We start from the raw sequence: 20621 nt of genomic DNA, 5'->3' as shown, positions 1-20621 counted from the left end.
GAACAAGACACCTTCCTAACTGGCAGACAGTACAAGGATGCTCACCCTGGTGTTATATGTTCAAACTTCGCAACTTTAAGAATGATCCCGGCAGCCACGTTTTGCACTCTTTCAGGATAGTCAATTTGCTCCTCAAGAAGCTGTAAACAGTATTTTTGCGGAGATCCAGTTGTGAGGAGATTTGCACTCACAATCACATGCATTAAGGGAAGAAGAAGTAGGAGCAAATGTCTAGGCTTCTGTATCTGAAACTAAAATTAGCTGCACCATTGAATAGACCATTCAAAAGATCTGAATCAAAAAGCAGACCCAAGTTAATTATCATTTTATATGAACAGGGACAGTCACCAAATGATTCTGGCCAACAGTTGCATTCCCAGGAACTCTTATATTGATTGGCAAGGCCTTTGCTTTTCTTGGGTTTGTTTTCAGTGAATTCCTGTCCGTCTAGTCTTTATTTTTCACAACACTGGCCCTGAGTGAGCTTGTCAGTGACATCCTATCCTCAGAAAACATGATCAAGTTTTGTGTGTCATCTGCATAGTTCAAAACTGGTTGGCCACTTTTTCCAATCATCAGAATTGCCAACATTGTGATGAACAATAAGAATGGTAACAATAATGATCCCTGGGTAACGCCAGTGGGCATCAGGTGTTAGATTGAAGAAAAAGGGACCTAGGCTCGCTACTTGGGATCCACAGGTAGAAAAGAAGTTGATATCTTTTAAGACTATCCCATTAACATTTATTTTCTTAGCCATTTGTGCAGTACCCGATGGCCCTCTGTATTGAATGCTGTAGATAAATAAGTTGAGGGCTAACAATTCACCTTTATTTACTACCGTCAGGCACCGTGGTTGCTGCTACTTCTGTTCGGCAGCCGGTCTTAACCCCTAGCTGGAATGTGTGGAGAAACACCTGTTTTGAACATAGCTTGTATATTGACCGGTCAGCTCCAGCTGCATGGAAAAGAAGGGGAATTCAGAAATGGGAAATAAGTTGGAAATTGCTTCCAGATACAGATTTTGCTTGAGCAGAGAATGGATCAGAGTATATTTCCAGTTATTAGGCACACTACTGAAGGTTTGTAACTCATTAAACAACTCAATAGCATCATAATTTAGTGATAGAAGAATTTTGTTAGCAAAGTAACTTCTGGTTGCCTAAAATATTGGGGGCATTCTGAGCACTGTGCAGTTGTTAGTAAGCTAGTCCCCTCGTCATTTGATACAGGTTGAAAAATGTTCAAAGTGGATCTGTGAAGATGGCTCATATATGTTTTATTTTGTGGTGAAAACATTTAGAGCCTGTCTACCAATGAATTTAATGAGGAGGCTAGTGAAGGAGACAGTATTTGTGGATTACCTAATTAATTAAAATATTAAGAAGATTTTTGGTCGTATTGCCATCTATAATTAATCTGTCAGAAATAAGTGTTTTCTTTGGAATATATATATATATATATATATATATATATATATATATATATATATATATATATATATATATATATATATATATATATATATATATATGGTAGTGGCTGTGTAGTTATGGTTAAGTTGCTAATCCCATAGGAAGAGCACTTTTTGGGCGGCATTTTCACCAAACTTTGCAAAAAAAGTATATGGCCCACTCTAAATGTTTTGCAAATTTTAGTGAGGTTTGGTTTAGGGGGATCAAAGTTATAGGGGGGTACCATAATGTGAAAAAACTTTGCGAACGCCTACAGCTCAAACTGCTGGACGGATTTCCTCCAAATTTACGGCAGAAGTGGCGGCTTGGTCCCGAAAGCGTGCTTTTGTTAATTTGGTGTAAATCCGTCCAGTAGTTTGTTTTTTAAATGGCCAAAACGTAAGGCAAAAAAATGAGTGATATTTATGTCCATTCTGCTGACACACTTCCCTGTTCGCTTCGCGGACAGGACATCGATTGGTTAGTCGGCTTGCATCATGTCTGCGGACATGCAACATGTTCGCCGATTGGCTGGGGTGAGGCGGACACATTGTTTCGATGCCCCCGCCATTCTGGATCCGCCGACAGCGCGGTGTCATACAGAGGCAAAATGCAATTTTGGGGAGTGTGTTGGTGTGCAGGAGTGCTTGGGGAGGGTTGAGGAGTAAGTGATGGGTCAAATACTGTATTTGTTTAGGTGGCAGGTACCCTTGATGTGTTCGCCATGCCCACGGTCGTATAGGCTGTCTGCGGACATAATGAATGCACTAATAGCTATTTTACTTAAGTATGATGTTGGTTTTGGGTTGTTAGTACAGCATTGATTATAAATAATATGATCTATAAGCAGCCCCCATACCACAGTCAAAATGTTCGGTATTATAGGTGTGTTATGCTGCGGTGGTTGTGGCCAGGGCCTAGAGTCTTGGGTGCATATGCTGAAGGCCAGAGGCCATAGGCCATGCTCCCCAGACTCTAGGCCCTGGCCACAACCACCACAGCATAACACACCCATAGAATCAAACACCCATCAAATATCCACAACTCAAAAGTTTGTGTACTGTTTCATTTGTAGAGTTTGTATGTGACGTTTTGGCTAGGTAATGCAGTTAAGATTGTAGTGTTTGTAACAAGGAGTGCAGTGTTTCTGAGTTTATTTATTGGATACTTACTGGTTGAGTTTTTTGTGGTTGTATGCAGTTTTTCATGACATGGGTAACTGGACCATACATACTTTTTCGATCTCTGTGATAAAAGAAAAGATCATATGTTAGAGCATGTAGTTCGTAATGAGTTTTTGCATTGCGTAATAGACATTTCTGTATTTGTTTACCCTCATATTTAGTACTTTACAAGTACTATAGTTGAAACCAGTGTACTGCATAATTTGCTCAGTTTCTGTGTTTGTTTTCTAAATCAATGGGTCTGTGGGAAAAAAAAATCCATGCTGAATTAAAAAAAAAAAACATTCTATCGTGTGGTACAATACATTTCTTTCATTGTTTTACTGCTTATTGCTTGTCTCTTGCTAATGTTCTATCTTTGGCTTGTTGTAGATTTGTAGGGCAATTAGATACCTGTTGGTGTATTCTAATTGTTTATTTTTACTTTTATGCTATTCATCTATCTGTTGAGTTGTTGCAGATTTTGTGGGGCAGTTAGGTACCTGTTGGCATATTCCAACTGTGTATTTCTTGTTTGATTTTAGTAGTATTTGTTTATCTGTTTGCTTGTTGCAGATTTTTGGGGCAGTTAGATACCTGTTGGTGTATTCTAACTGTATATTCCTTGTTTGATTTTAGTGGTATTTAGTTATGTGTTTGCTTGTTGCAGAATCTTGGGGCAGTTAGATACCTGTTGGCGTTTTCTAACTGTGTATTTCTTGTTACATTTTAGTGGTATTTATTTATCTGTTTGCTTGTTGTAGAATCTTGGGTCAGTTAGATACATGTTGGTGTACTCTCTAACGGTGCACAGTTTTGAAGTTGAGGTTTTGCTTATGTTCATACACAGATTATGTATTACATTTTGGTTTTAAGAATATTAAGTACGTATTTGCAGGATTTGCTGGCAATCTCTGCTTTAGAGTAACAGTACTATCATTACATTTGAAACATCCACAATTCTTTTTATATATGCAGAGTAGTGACCTGCATTGGTTGTGGCTCCTGCGTGGTAGATTATACCTATTATTGTAAAGGTTTTCGTACCAAGTGATAATTGACCATGTGTGAATCCAGTCAGCTTACAGTTGTTTTTAGTACCATCTGCATTGTAACGTAAAAGCATTATTATTTCGTATTTACTATTTGTCTGTATTTGTAAGGTGGAGCGATTATCTGACTAGCAGGTAGTGCATAATCTGCCATGGTTTGCATTTTGTACAAGTTGCTGAAATGGAATGAATTCACTGTTAGGTATGGATACATACACAAAGCGTTCATTAGGGATGTCTTCCTGTGCCACATGATTGCAGAGAGTGAATGTATGTTTCCACATGCATGAAATCTGAAAGATTTCATTTATAGGTATGTTTTTGTTTTCCAGTACTTGTAGTAAGCACATTAGAAATTTTTGAGGATCTTCTTGCGAGTTTATAGTGAATTTAACCATTCCAGCACAGTAGTCCAATTCTTGTCTTATTTCATGAACCCTTTAAGTGTTTTCAGGATTGTTGGTTGCATTTCTATGAATGACTAACATTTGCAAACACATTTGATCTGTACTGTTTAAGTAAACGTTCTCAATAATTGGTGGCAATTTGAATAGAATATTTATTGCTACGTTTGCGTAGCAAATTACAGCAGTTATATTTGAAAATTTGAATGGACCTGATAGTTCTGTGTGGAAGACATTTGTTTGGAGTGTTTGTTGCTTCTTTGAAGAAGTAGTTGAGTTACTTTGACCACTAGATTCTTGTTTGATTGTGGTACTTGATAAAGTATTAGTTTCTTTTCTTTCCATTGGAGGAATTGTAGTGATATCCTTTATGGTTTCACTTCGAAAGAGTTTTCTTTTACAACGTTTTGATTGTTGTGGAACAGGATAGGTTTTCAGATGGGGGTGTGGAGTGAACGCAGCCTATTGTATTCTAGAATGCAAGGAATATCAGCATTTAATTTATTTGCATCAAAGTTGATTAGGAATAGCCCATCAAGTCTACGTAAGCGTGATAGTGCTACGTAACTCATGCCTTCTTTAAAGACTGTGCTACCAATATCTATTAATGCTTTATCTAGGGTAAGACCTTGTGATTTGTGAATGGTCACTGCGTATGCTAGAGTTAGTGAAAATTGTTCTCTGCTTACATACATGTCTTTGAACAGAAGAAAGCTGGCTGTTCAGCGTCCTATCCTTTTAACTTCTGATAGTTTGTCAAAGAGAATATTGACAAATAGAATGTTGTTGTCACATGCGTATGTTTGAAAGCCAACAACTGTACCAAGTTCTCCATTAACTAGTCCTTGCTCCACGGCAAGGTTATGTTTAAGCATTTAATCTACAGTTTAGAGATAATTTTAATATTTTCTACAAACGAGCTGTGTTGGAGATATAGCTTCCTAGGGCATTTAGACTTGTTGTGGCTTGCTGACAGATGGGTAATGTCATACCATGTACGTCTGGTTTATCTGTGGAGCAAATTTCAATTATTGGTTGCATTTCTTTTTTCAACATTGTTTCATTGGGCCTCATTAGGACCCTGGCGGAGAGGGTATTACGCCAGCGTAGTGCATGGCGTACCTCTCCGCCATACTACGAGTTCCCGTAGCGCCATGGAGGTTTTCTCCGCCTGGTTTTACCAGCCGGAGAAAACCATGGCGCTACGGGACCTCGTTGTTAATTACGCCACCGTATTTTACGGTGGCGTAATTAACTCCTTCCCCACTCCCATTATACCCTATGGGGCAAAAATGGGAATGGGGAAGGGCAGAATGGGGATTGGGGATTTACCGCTCCGCCGAGGTCGGAATGGGGCGGTAAATCCGCCAACCCCCATGGCGCTATCGGCGGCTTTCCGCCATGCTTCGCGGTGCATTTAGCACCGCGAAGTCCGCCTGGGTCGTAATGAGGCCCAATGAATTTGGAACAGCTAGCAAGAGTTGCAATCAAGGACATACAATTGACATTTTTGTGTGTTAATTTTTGCATGACATCAGTAGCACATGATTTATGGCCATAGAGTGTATGGATGTGCCTGGCTTTTAATATTGATTGTGCTTCTTGAGATAGTACACCAACTCTAATACTTTTTAAAATGTTGGCGTATGTGAGGTCTGCAGACTGGCGCATGTTTTCAGTTAATTCTCTGTATTGGAAATGTTGCCAAAAAGGTCGCCATTTCCTATGCTGCCAAGAGTTTTATGGCACAGTTTGTGCCGTAAGGTTTTAAAAATAGGTCCAGCTTTCACTTGTGTCAATTGAAGAAGATCTCCGAAAACAATATTGTGTTTTCCTCCAAAGAGCTGGTCATAGTCTTTTTTGGGGACCTCTTGTAATCTGAAGTGAATCAAAGCCAACATTAGGTTGGAGACCATGCTTACCTCATCTATTAACAGCATTTTCATTTGTCTGAAAACTCTGCGTAGTTCCATTGCAGTTTCTGTGGAAATTTGTTTTGGTGTTCTACTGGAAGGAGTAGTAATCGGTGTAAAGTGACACCGCCTATGTTGTAGGCAGCTGAACCTGTGGGGGCAGTTACAACAGCTGACAGTTTGTTGTTTGTCAATTGTTGAAGGAACTTGCTGATGATTTTGATTAAGAATGTTTTGCCTAAATCAGCTTCACTACTCATGTATAGCAGTATAGGTTTGTAGTCTTGGCAGGTACAATTTGTATGTTCATGTTCCACACCATGTTCAATTTGTTTGTTATTTCTTGGAAAATGCTACGCTGCTCATTGTTCAGTTGTTTTTCTCAGTACTGCAAAGTCTGCTGTAGCTTGTTCATACTGACACATTGGGCCTCATTACGAGTTTGGCGGCAGCCATGGAGCTGTTAGCTCCATGGCTGCTGCTAAACTGGGCTCCTTTACCAGGTTATTTCCTCCTTGCAGGAACCATTCCCCATTCCCATTTGAGCCCCCATAGGGCCCCGTTGTTACCTCCTTCTTTCCCTTGCTGGACCCGGAAAGCACACCTGGTTTTACCCGGCATGCAATCCGGGTCCCGTGATGGGAAGCTTGGAATCAGCCCTGTCGGAATGAAGGGGCCAGTCCTGTACCGGCCCCGTTCATTCCAACACCGCACGGGTTGTAATGGGGCCCATGGAGTTTTTGACGTCTGTCATGACTGATTCTGTCTCATTTGCTATTAGTCGCTATCCAAGTGGTTCTTGGCTTCCTGTTACAGAAGGTTGACTACTGTCGGGAGTGTCCACTTGTAGTTGGGCCTGGAGATCTTCTTCGTATTGCTGTTCATTGTGCAATGTTTTTGGTACTGTGTAAAGTTTACGTCTGTTGTAGTGCTTTGATTTGCTTTAAAAGCGTCTTCATAGGAGTCATATGTATCCAGTAACTCTTCTTCTGTTCTCCATGGTTTAAAAAGTTGTAGCAGGGACATGTAATACAGTTCGTTATGTTGAGGAGTTTTTAATGACAATTTAATATGATTAATTAAGCTGTGTTTGGTAAGTTTCACTAAGCTGCCTTCACAATGTACTACTCAGTTTCTACCTTTCCTTTCATCTGGTTTAACATTATTTTTGTATGTGAAGTTTTGGGCTACATGGTAGAGACACATGGTTTCCAAAGTGGTACTCCTGTTTGGGCAGTTTGTGTCTAGTAAATAGTTTTTCAAAATGTGTTGGTTGTTGGGATCATTTTTGGCTATTGTTTCTATTTCCTCATATGATTTGAGAACTCTTTTTCTAGATTTAGCAGGACCAAGACTTAGCCATACTATATTGTCAGATTTTCCATACAAGGCAGTACCTGTTAAACGGTCTGCAGCTTCAGAGCAGCCACATTCTCTATGAGAGAGCATTTTTATGCCTAAACTGTACAATTTCTGTGATAGTGTTTTGTCAGATGATATTTCATCCAAGAGGTCCTTAAGCTCTGTTTTCTCTGCTTTGGTTAAGTACGCTGTGACCTATTGTGCAACTGTAGTGGAATTGTCTGCAATGTACTGCACATCTATATTTGCATTCCATAGTAGGTCAATAATTGCATTGTAATCATTCATGTATTTTGATTCTTCTGTTCTTTTTATGTAATATGTGTTCTTAGGTGTTTTACCTTTGACACTGTGGGCCTCATTACAAATCAGGCGGTCTGGAAATAACAGTGGCGGTAAACCCGCCGCCACCATTGTTTCTGGACCACCTGATCCCGACTCCTGCAGGCGGGAGGTGATGTTTGAATTGCAGGCGGACGACGAAACACATCTCGTAATGCTGCCGGTGTTTCCATGATCCCCATTTCCATTGAGTCCAATAGGACTCAATGGGAATGGGGATTAACACCATTCTGCCTCCGTGATTCCCGGAAAACCGGGGTTGTAATGCCCCGGTAATTCCGGAAATCACGGAGGTGGAATGGTAATACGAGTCCAGAGGTAACCAGGCAGTTTTACCGCCTCAGTTACCGCCGGACACGTAATGAGGCCATATGTCTGACTGAAGACATGAAGTTGTTTACTTGACCTGTTGTTGAAACTGGTCTAGGGAAACCAAAGTGGCATTTGGTGTAATATTTCCCTTTTTTTTAATATATTTGCAACAACAATATTTCCCATTACATAGGATTAAATGGGAATGGGGATTAACACCATTCCGCCTCCGTGATTCCCAGAAAACCGGGGTTGTAATGCCCCGGTAATTCCGGGAATCACAGAGGCGGAATGGTAAACAATATTTCCCATATTTGTGTCTTTGAAATTGTAAAATGTGTGCATGAAGGTCACTATCTGTTGTTTGTGAAGGGATTTCAAATGTGACATATTTTTGGATGAACGGAAAAACAGTGACATCACTGTCCTGACCAAATTTAGGAACATCTTTAATCTATAATAGCATGTGGATGTGTGGTGCTCCTCTGGCTTGGTATGCTTTTCTCCAAAAGAAGTGTTGAACTTCTCCGAGGGGAGGAACAGTCTTATTACAAATAAAGTGTAGCATAGCAGTGAAGTGATGATGGAAATATCTTGATCATTTACAGGATCTAGAGAGCAGAGTTCTCCTGGTGTTTTTATATCTATGTTTGGTTTATTTTTGTTTGTTATGCGTAGGAAATCGTGTAAATCTTCCCATGCATATTCTGCACAACTTAATGTAACAAACCAAGTGGGTGGGCCAAGGTTTCTTACCATACAGCGTACATCTCTGTGACGTTGGAACCAGTATTATTTTGTACCACGCATATTTGCTAGATTTGTAATACTTAACTGCAAAACCGCATAGTTTTCTTGCACTTTTAAAAATAATTGCATAGCTGACATATTTTGAAAATGGGTACCTGATTTTAATGTGTGTGCAACTCTCTAGCATAGAGTTGCTAGTTCACTTTTAAAGGGAAGGTGGAATATGTATTCCACGTTTTGTCTGAATCGGGGTCGTCAGAATACATTCATAAAGAGCGATATTCTTATGCTGTTATCTGTGTGGGTCTATCATCGTTTTTTCTGCCGTTTCCAGTAGGAAAGAATAGAGTAAAGGCCTGTGTTTCTATATTTTTTTCCCATATGCGGATTGAGATCCTTTGGCTTGTCGCATTTGGTGCGTTTACAGTGCATCATCTATAGTGTCTTTAGAGTGTAAAGGATGAATATTGTTTGTATAAAGTCTAAAATATTGGATTCTGTAGCAGGATTAGAAGTTCAAATTGACCAGTTTCTGGTGACTCTTGAATTATTTCAATGGTTTCTCTCAGGTTTTCTTCAATATGAATTTCTTTGCAGTATTCAATTAGATATTGCAGGGCTTGTCTCACTGTATGTAAGTCCACTTATATAATTAAAGATTGATCTATTGGCCATTGCACTCCTAGAGTGTGTACATTTTCTTTGAGATCTAATTGTAAATAAACTACTTTGCCACAAACGTCTTTCACTAATTCAGAGGGAGGTAATGTTGCTGTTTTTGATTGAAGGCTTATTATTACTTGAAATGGGTGCACTCTTTGAATTATGATGCTGTCGTATACATTTAGTTGTTGCAGGGGTTCTGGTAGTGGGAATAATTCCAAGTTATTTGTTATAGCACGTGAAGGTGTTTGGTTGTTGTCAAGTTTTGCAGTGCAGTGATTGCAAAGTATTAAGGGGTCAGTAATTTCGTATTTGTTTTCTGCTATAAGGTAGAGAGCTAATTGGAACCATTTGGAATCTTCATTGTCTTCTATTTTGTATGTTATGTCTACAGATTTGTGCTACTTTTATAAAAAGTCCTGTGGCAACACACACACACATGGTTTGGTACTTCAGCGGAGGTACTTTTAAACTTTAGTATTACTTTTTTGTATGTGTTTAATAGAAGGTTGCTATTTGTACAGTAGTTGCTAGTTTGTTGTAAAGCTATTGCATTTTGTAAGTGGCTTTCACTTCCAAAATATTTTCTCTGGATATGCTTTATTTCTTCAAATAGTTGTTTGGCTGTACCATGTAGAAGATTGTTATTTAAATTGGCTAGTGCTAAAGCAGGACTTTTAGCATAGTATAGTATAGTTTATGGACCAGATTTCTTATAGTTGAATGATGTGTTCATATCATTTTGATATGATGGAAGGTGCTTTTGCAAATAGGTCCTGAAATGTAGGCTAATGAATGTCCTTGTAGTCCTGTGTATTTGCACACTGGACAGGCATCCATATTTTGTAGTAGTTTCATTTTGAATTTGTCTTTGCTTTTTACATACTGATTGAGGAACTGGCGTAAAGATTTGAAAGATTTTTTGGCAATGTTACACATTGATGTGCATGGCCATTTGTAGACTGGACATTTTGGTTCAGTAGAATGGGTAGGGGATATTTTTGTGAGCAGAGTTTCTTGTTCCATAATGGTATTATTAAGTTTTTCATACCCTGTTTCACAGCTATGTATGGCAATTGGATTTGTTTGCTTTTGTTTATATGCTTCTTCATTAAAATATGTTTCTGTGCTCATGGTGTGACTGCATTCACCTCCACAGATATTTAAGAAGCTATTTTTGGTGCTATTCTGTTTCTTGAGAAGTCTTTTTTGTAGTTTAGTAGTTAGTTCTGTTAGTGGTTTCATTCTGTTTACAACTAAAGTAAATAAGTTCCTTTTGAGAATGATTGCACTGTCTATGAGAGCTTCTAGGATAAATTTTTATGGTAGGTCTTAAGGGTTGTGCATAATTTCTCTCCTGTTTTTAAAAGTTTCTGAAGGACTCTGTGGAGGAACGTTTTTTGTAAAATATTTTTTTTGGTATGGTTACTTGCCACTACATCAAGATTTATAGGTGCAGCGTTAGCAGTAGTGGTAGCCGAAGTCTTGGTAATCAATTTCTGTTTCATTTTACATTTTGCTAGAGTAGGCAAAGTTTCTCTACTGGAAGTTTTTCTTGTTTTGCTTAATGACTGTATTAACTGGTTTGTTTGAACTTTTTGTACACAATCTACTAGAGATGGATGCTTATTTTGGACACTTTTATTTTGATTTGCTCTACTTCTGCTCTACTTCTGTGTTGCTTTCTATGGAGTTGCTTTTTGGTAGACATTCTTTGGGGTCTGTTGGAGAAAAAAGAAAGTGTGGGTTGGATTGCTGTGCAGTGTATGCATGCTTTGTGCATGAGTGTGTGAGTATGATGGTAAGGATGATTGTGGAGGTGTGTGATTATGCAATGGGCAGCTACATCAAGTTGGGAAGGCTATTCTTGTATTTGTGTGTTACTATACTGGGCTTCAGATGACAATATGAAGTATGCAGCTGGTGAGGGGAAGCACTAATACTACATCTAATGGTAAAGGGTTAATACACTTGTTTGTTTTACAGTACTAAAATGCTAGTTTGTCTGAGTAACAGTTAGAACATTATGTTAGTATTGTTCTTACTTTTTTGTATGGAAAGAGTAGGTGTCTTCTAAGTTATTGTTCGTACTTCAGAAGCTGCTGCTTTTCAGGAGAGTGGTCTTCACTGCAATTGTAAAAGAACGAAGTTAGTGAATATGTGTGTTTATAGCACTTTTGTTAATGTAGACATTGTTTTATTTTGTTTTTGTATTAGCAGTGTTTTCCTATAACTGAGCATAGTTTGCACATGCACTTTCCTTTCTTTGCCTATGTGCATCCTGTATATTTTATTTAGAATCTGTTAGTTGAATATGTTTTACAAATGAGTATAACAGGAAACGTATAGAGCACACTTGTTTTTTAATGTTATGTTATTGGATGTTAAGAGAAATCATCATGTGCATTGTTTGCTATTTTTGCAGGGTGAATGGCAGAGATTGTACAGAAAAGCATGCAAGTATGCATTTGTGAAGGTGTGGGAAATTAAGCAGAAGGATTTCATATAGAGGCAGTAGTGTTTGAGCTGGGAGCCTTTCTAATGATATTATCTGTGTGTGTGCTTGACTGAAGATGCAAGTACTCATCCTGGCTGCGTGTAATTTTACACACTACACAGACTTTTTCATAATTATACTGTTATTTCTCCCATCTTTTAATATGAAATAACATTATTTTAGATAGCTGTGCGTGTAAACAAAAATTTGCAGAGCAGAAAGGTTTGCAATTGACACTTCATCATAGCAGATGGGAGGAATGACAGTAAGTACATTTTACGGTTTATACAGGGTAAGTGGCAGTTACTCTGTTTATATGTATTCCTAGAAGAGCTGTACATGTACTGAAGAGGAAATAGTCATACCTATAGTCTGTGTTCATGCATGTGGATGTGCATGAATCTGCAAGTAGAAATCTGGGGAGTTTTATAGTTGTTGTTGCTGTAGGTCCTTTGCAGTCACAGCCGAATTGTACTGAGAGCGATCAATAGTACATCTAAAGTGCTGATCTGTGATGATAGAGTTAGATGTAGAGTTCTTGCATGTGATTGGTGGATGGTTTTGTGACTGCTTAACAGTAGCCAATGAGGAAATGGTGCAGAGAGTGAAGTGAAAAGGGTAGAAAGGCTGCTCCAGTGTTACACGCTCCACAGACACCGCGGCTGTCCGCTGGCAGGGCGTGCCACATACAGGACTTCTCAACATATCTGGCATGGAAATAGGACTGTAGGGATCAGCCAATCAGGTGTTGAGTTTGTGGTTTGTATTGAAAGAGGCTGTGTGTAGTGAAGATGGCACAGGTGGAGAAAGTCAGGGTGTTGGTGCTCGGAGATATGTTCGTTCATATTTTGGAGCAGTATGCTAAATGTAGGAATGTGGCAAAGATTTTTGATGATAAATCAGTGGAGGTGGTGTGGAGTACTGTGCCTGGTTTTAATTTGCAGGCAATGTTGGAAGTTTGTCAGGTCAGGGTATGGCCAGGTTCAATAGTCCAGATGTAGTTGTCCTGCACTGTGGTACTATGCATTTGGGCTATGTCAGTGCCCCTACTTTGTTGCAAGATCTGCAAAACTTGGTTCAGGCAGTCAAGAACGTCCTTCCAAATGCCAAGGTAAATTTTTCTGCTTCTTTACCTAGGGCAGTATGGGACAATAGCTCTGTTTTTTGTCCTCAGCAAAATATTGCTAGATGTGCAACCAAACCGAGGCATGTTTTCTTTCATGCTTAGAGCTAGTATGTTCTTTTGTAATAATGAGAGCATTGTTTCTGGCAATGTTGTTTATTTTAAAGAAAATGGTATTTCTTTATCTTTTATGGCTAATGCCATGCTGTTTTGGAACATAAGGGTTGCTTTGGAGAAGCTAATGTGAAGATTTTTGGAGGAAAATAAGAAAAACAAAAACAAAAACAAGGCTCTTTTCAGAGCCAACCTCAAAGGGGAAATGGGGCACACTATTTAAATTTTAATTCCCCACATTCAGATTTTTCGATATGTGCACGGACACCACGGTTGTTTGAGGGCAGAGCGTAATACATACAGGGATGTTGGGGTTGAGAGGCATGCAAATGAGACTGAGCAGAGCAAGGGATTGGTTAATAAGGTTTACTGGGTGTGTTGTGTAAGGAGAGAGTTTGTCAGTAGGTCTTTTTCCTGAGAGAAGAGCAGATAGCTGTGGCTGTGTGTTTCAGAAAGCAGAGTGTTTTGATTTTGGGAAATTTGTGGATAAATTGGTTGGAGGTGCATGCAGATCGCTGTGGAGTGGCTGCACATCTTGGATTCTCTCATATGGAAGTGCACTGGCATGGAGTGCGTGGAATGAAGTGGCTTGATTTGGTACCTTTCTGTGCTACTTTGATGACACAGCATCATCCAGACATTATTTTTATTCATTGTGGAGGGAACAGTTTAGGACATGTGTCTGGAATCTCTTTGCAAGTTGCAATGAAAGAAGGACTTGGGAAAGTCATGGACATGTATCCATACTCCAGAGTAATTTTTTCCTGTATTGCGCAAAGACAAATGTGGCTGTGTTCTTTTTCATTTGGTCCACAAATCGAGAAAGCAAGGCGCAATGTTAACAAGGCTGTTTGTGCCTTTTTTAGAGATGTTAGTATGTCCTCTTTTCAGAATGAAAACATTGGGCCTCATTACGACCCAGGCGGATTTCGCGGTGCTAAATGCACCGCGAAGCATGGCGGAAAGCCGCCGATAGCGCCATGGGGGTTGGCGGATTTTCCGCCCCATTCCGACCTCGGCGGAGCGGTAAATCCCCAATCCCCATTCTGCCCTTCCCCATTCCCATTTTTGCCCCATAGGGTATAATGGGAGTGGGGAAGGAGTTAATTACGCCACCGTAAAATACGGTGGCGTAATTAACAACGAGGTCCCGTAGCGCCATGGTTTTCTCCGGCTGGTAAAACCAGGCGGAGAAAACCTCCATGGCGCTACGGGAACTCGTAGTATGGCGGAGAGGTACGCCATGCACTACGCTGGCGTAATACCCTCTCCGCCAGGGTCCTAATGAGGCCCATTATGTTTTGTAGTACACATATTTTTCACAGAGATGGAGTACATCTTACTTATGCCGGCAATCAGATTTTTCTGCGAAATATACAAAATGCATTACAACCTTGTTTGGAATTACAGCAAACCATTTTGCAGTAGGTTTGACCATTTGAAGTTTTTGAAACACAAAAAAAAAACACAAAATGGCTCTTTTCAGAGCCACCACTTCCTCCCATAGAAAAGTGAAATGGTTCTGATAAGTCAGCGCCCCCAAAAATAAATGTCCGGGACTGTCCGCAGACTTCAAAGAAATGCACAGGGCCCTGCACTATTTATTTGTCACTTCTATTTTTAAACTGTGAAAGGTGGTTCGAAAAGAGCCTTTTTTTTGGTTTTCATTTTATATTTTTTGTTTTTTTTTAAACACGACACACAAGGCAAGGAGGGGAAAGGAGGGTAAGGAAGGGACAGCAACGACGGGGATAAGAATGGGCAGGTGGAGAGAGGAAGATCTAGGGTGGGCCTTATTGAGGTAGGTCGAAGACCTTTCCAAGCTCATTGACTCAGGCTCGAAGGGACTCCAAAAGGTTCTCCACCCTGCAGAGTTCTGCGTCACAGTACATGAACAATATTGTGACTCCTGAAAGGTAAGGGTCAACAGCATAATGAATGGCCTGCGAGGCAGCTGGAGGGAAGCACTGTCCCACAGGAGTGTCTCTTGTGTTGAAAGGAGCAGAACGGAGGATGCTGAAGAGAAACTCAACCTAATACGTTTATTGCAAGGTAGAACCATATGAATAGCCACACCATCGAACGACTTTAGGTGTCGCTTCATTGATGTAGTACCATAGCTATATGAACCAGGCTTGCCATGACTCAGCACCATGTGGCAGTGAGTGCAGATCACGTTGTTCGCATGAGCTTTTGGCTTTCCATCAACGGTGGTAAATAACCGCCACACCCAAGACTCACGATGAGTGCTAGTAGTAGGGACTTCCACTACCTCATACTCTTCATCCTCTTCATCCATCTCCTCTGCATCCTCATGCCTGTTCCCGTCTGCAGGCCCTTGGGGACCTGGTGTTAGTGGAGGGGTGGGGGTGCCGATGCTGAGGCAGTAGCAGCAGAAGCAATTTGGGATGCCATCTGGAGCTTAATAACCAGGAACCAGGAACCAAGAACAGCAACCTGCACAATTGTCCTGTTGTAAATCTTGGAAATCCAAAAGCAGAATGAGGATCAGCTCTGGGGTGTGGCCTTTTATAGGGGTGCAGGTGTGTGCTTTGCGGACACCCGCACTGTTCGCAGACAGATCGAACAGCAAGAAAGGGCTCAAAAAGTTCCTAAAAGTATGTAGATCAGCAGGGATATTTTCTGGGGCATGTGCAATGGTAAACATTTACTGTAAAATACCTTGGATTGTTAGAAAAAGCACTTTTTAAATGTCAAGGGGCCCGGACAGTGTTCGGCAAATAAGGACACATGCTCACCGTGGGTGCGGTCACAATATTATGTCAGGACATGTTGGCGAATGGTACGGCTGTCCGAAAGACACCAAATGCGCGGGGACGGCTGTACGCATGCGCACGGGTGTTCCACGGACAGTGTGTTCGGATCCCCGAACTAATTAAAAGTGTGACATACATTCGGCGGACAGTTGCAGACAGGCGCAATGTTCGTAGGACTCAAGTGTGTGATGCGCATGTGTGTGGGTGTTCTACGAACAGTGTTGAAGTCCCCGAATAAAATAAATGTGCATCAAAACTTTGCAGACAGGCGGACGGGATATGTGTTCTATGGATATATTTATTCTGGTTGAGAACATTACGAACAGGGGGGTGTTTTTAGGACACCCCCATTTTGGGTGATTGCAGACAGGCGGACATCTTGTGTGTTCTAAGGACTCCTCCATTTTAATTTACGAACAGTACAGACAGGTATATTGTCCTTAGGACACCCCCATTTGGGTTAATTGTGAACAAGCAGACACCTTGTGTATTCTAAGGACACCGCCATTTTAATTATGAACAGTACAAACAGGTATATTGTCCTTAGGATTGTCCTTAGGACACCCCCATTTTGGTTAATTGTGGACATAACAGACACCCGCGCTGTCCGCGGACACCCTGACTGCCTTTTTAAAAAAAAAATAAGACACAGGCATATACTAACAACACACTTAAAATGTTATTATTGTTTAACACTATACAAATTATGTAAGAGAGGGGGAAGCAGAAACTGAAACAAATACAGGGGAATTAGGCATTTGGACATGATGTATCGGAGGGGAGGAAGGGATGGAAGTCTCATTGTAACATTTTTCTTGCTGGGGAGGGTTTGGGGATAGTTGGCTGGGACATGGAGAGGGGGAACAGGTACATGTGGGACAGTGATATTTAATGTTTTCTTTAATGTGGTCCTTAATAAACTGTTTTAGAAGATTGACGTTTTTCATTAACATCCATTTTTAGTTCCATTCATTTTAGAGGATCTTAGAATGTCTATCTTGGTATATTGTATTTATTGTCTGTCTGGTCTGTTAAAAAATGGTGTTAATTACACATAAAGTAATGGTTATTAATTGGTTTATATAGAGAAATGTTGTGTCTAACATTAGTATCACTGTCTTCACTCATTTCATCTTGTGTGAAATTTTCTTCCAGCCATTCTAAAGTACTGGAAATTTCTGTGTAAAAGAAAATATATTAGTTTTAGTGTACCTAATACAGAAAATATATAAATATTTGAAATAAATATAGTGTACTTACTAGTTTATTACAGACTTTTGGTGTTACTGCTGTTTAGGTATGCTCTTGCTTTTTGCTGCACAGTTTCTGTGAGGTAATTCTGTTGGAGGCTTATTTTTTTTTGTATATTCCATTATATTGCAAACACTATTTCAGTGGATCGTTGGTGTCTTACATATACAGTTTCACTTCTCATTTATTATTAAATTATTGTATTTATGTGGTGCTTTTTGAACATGTTCAGTGTTTTTATTGTATGATACAATAATGTAAGATACCCCCAGAGTTTTTGGATAGTGTTGATGGTGACCGCGTCCGCTCGCGGTCATGCGCGCGGTCCGCGGACATCCAAATCAGTAGCGTGGGCAGGGTGTTCAGTATTTTTTATATTATATGTATGTAAGTTAAGGGATCTTAGTAAACATGTATCAAAATTATATTATCTATATCTATATTCAATGAAAAAAACTTTGTTAAAGGGACATTATGGTTAAGTTGCGCCACTAAAAGCCTATGAAATTCAGTAAAACAAACTTTGTTAAAGGGACGTTATGGTTCCAAGTAAAATCGAAAAAACCTTGAAATTCACCAGTTATAGTAAGCTAAGCAACCATAACTCACGCCACCACCGTGCACTGCTAAGACTAACACCCAGGACATCAAAGATGACATCACAAATATCATTGATGACATCACTGGTGACATCACATGTGCATTTACATTTCATGAAAAGTCTGTACAAGGGAGTCTTATAGTAATTTTGATAGTGTGAAGGATTATTGGAATAAATATCATGAGGTATGTAGTGCATTAAGTAATGCATTAATATGAATACCATTCTATTATCAGGTTCTTTACAGTATACTAAGCTACTCATGTAGAAACATAGGCATTGTGTGCAACATACATGATGGATGTACAATATTATTAATCTTACTATGTTGAAAAGTAAAATGATAAATGCTTTTTATTACAGTTTTGTCTACTGCGCAACATTTAATAACTAGCTAATAAAACCCACTTACTACATAATTGCATTATTCGAAACAAAACACAAATAACAACAACACATATAAATATGAGCACATACAGGGAAAATGAAGTAAACAGCAGTATTACCAGCCAATCTTCATACCCCAACTGATTAACTTTATACACATAAATTATCACTCTGCTTCAAAGCTACTACTTTGCTATGTATAACTATCATATAATGTGACTGCACCCTAAGGAGAGTAGTGTGCATACAATGTATACAAATATGAGCATATCCAGGAAAGTAAAGTCATTAAAAAAGGCAGAACTATAAGAAAGTGTTGATAACCTTACTTATTATCATTACACACAAAGCATTGCTGTTTTCCAAATCTGTGTTTTCCCCTATGTATATGTTTCATATGCTGTGAGTGAACCCCAAGTGAATTACTTTAAGCACATATTTGAAGTATAACTCTACAACTGTAGTACTTGAATATGAATTATGAGTATATGAAATTTTAGTTCCTGACTGTTACTGGCCTAGATATGTCAGTAAAGGAAAAAGAGGGAGCCAGACATGTAATGTCACCAGTGATGTCATCAATGACATTTTTGATGTCATCTTTGATGTCCTGGGTGTTAGTCTTAGCAGTGCACGCTGGTGGCACGAGTTATGGTTGCTTAGCTTACCATAACTGGCGAATTTCAAAGGTTTTTCGGTTTTACTTGGAACCATAACGTCCCTTTAACAATGTTTTTTTACTGAATTTCACAGGTTTTTAGTAGCGCAACCTAACCATAATGTCCCTTTAACAAAGTTTTTTTCACTGAATATTATAAGCCGTCCAAAAAGTGTTCTTCCTATGGGTTTAGCAACTTAACCATAACTACATGGCCGCTACTGCAGGGCATGTAATATATATTACATGGCCTGCAGTAGCGGCCATGTAGTTATGGTTAAGTTGCTAAACCCATAGGAAGAACACTTTTTGGGTGGCTTATAACTTTGCTCCTCGTGGACGAATCCAAACCAACCTTTGCAAAAAAAGTATATGGCCCGCTCTGAATTTATTTGCAAAGTTTGGTGAGATTTCATCCAGAGAGGACAAAGTTATAGGGGGGTCCCAAATTTTCTTTTTTTCCATAGACATAATGGGAAAAAACTTTGCTCACTGCTACAGCCCAAACATCTGGACAGATTTTCAGCGGCGGCGTGGTCCCGAAAGCATGCTTTTTTAAAATTTGGTGTAAATCTGTCCAGTATTTTTTTTTAAAACGACCAAAATGTAAGTGAAAAAAAATAGTGATATCTATGTCCGCTGCGCAGACACACTTCCCTGTTCAATCCGTGGACAGGACACCGATTGGTTAATCGGCTTGCATTATGTCCGCGGACACGCATCGTGTTTGCTGATTGGCTGGGATGAAGCGTGAGGTGCGCCATCTTGGATTTGCGGATAGCAGCCGGTGTCCGCTGACATTGCATAAAAACATATTAAAAAACACAACATTGCACTTGTCAAACTTATCAAAAAATCTCTGGGGAGGTGAGAGCTGATGAGGATAAGATGGGATATGGCTGCAAGAAGCAACAAAATTGGTGTTTTTCATTGCGAAAGTCCTCTAACAGTTCGGATGTTCGCGAGCAGTCCTGTGAAGTTCAGGGACACTTCAGATGTTTAAGGGCAGTTTTTGGATGGCCAACAACTTTGGTGCTACTTAATGAAAATGCATCAAATTACACAATTATATTCCTGACCTGATCCTGAATGAGTTTGCAAAGTTTGGTGGGATTCTGTCAAGAGGGGGCAAAACTAGATGGGGGGTCCCAAAATTATGTAAAGGCTTATAAATGAGGTGCCATTTGATGAATCTACACTTAATTTGGCAAACTGATAATACATATAGATATCAATGTTTTGTAAAGTTTGGTGGGATTTTGTCAAGACGGGGCGAAATTAGAGGGGGGTCCAAAAATAATGTAAAGGCTTGTAAATGAGGTGCCATTTGTCAAATCTACACTTAATTTGGCAAACTGATAATAGATCTAGATATACATGTTTTTGCGAAGTTCGGTAGGATTTTGTCAAGAGGAAGCAGAATTAGAGGGGGGTTCCCAAAATATTGTAAAGGCTTATAAATGTGGTGTCATTTGACAAATCTACACAGAGGTTTGCAAAAAGATTATAGATCTAGATATACATTTTTTCGTAAAGTCTGAATGGATTTTGTCAAGTGGGGGAAAGATTATATGACGATTGTTTGTGCATACATTTAACACTTTTGAAAAAATAAAGCATGGGTAGATTTCCAGCAAACTTTTCTAAGGATCATTGGCAAGGACCTGAAAGCATGGTTTTGCAAATGTGCCTGGGTTTTATTTTTTGACAAGTGTCATAATGTAGGTACAAAAAATATTGATATATCTTTGGTGACTGAGGTGTAGTCTGTGGCCATGGGCAGTGGCGAGATTGTCCG

The sequence above is a fragment of the Ambystoma mexicanum genome, chromosome 11 (genome assembly GCF_040938575.1).
Source record: "Ambystoma mexicanum isolate Mex_15411 chromosome 11, UKY_AmexF1_1, whole genome shotgun sequence".
NCBI classification, from domain to species: Eukaryota; Metazoa; Chordata; class Amphibia; order Caudata; family Ambystomatidae; genus Ambystoma; species Ambystoma mexicanum.
Note: the sequence above shows the minus strand (reverse complement) of the source record.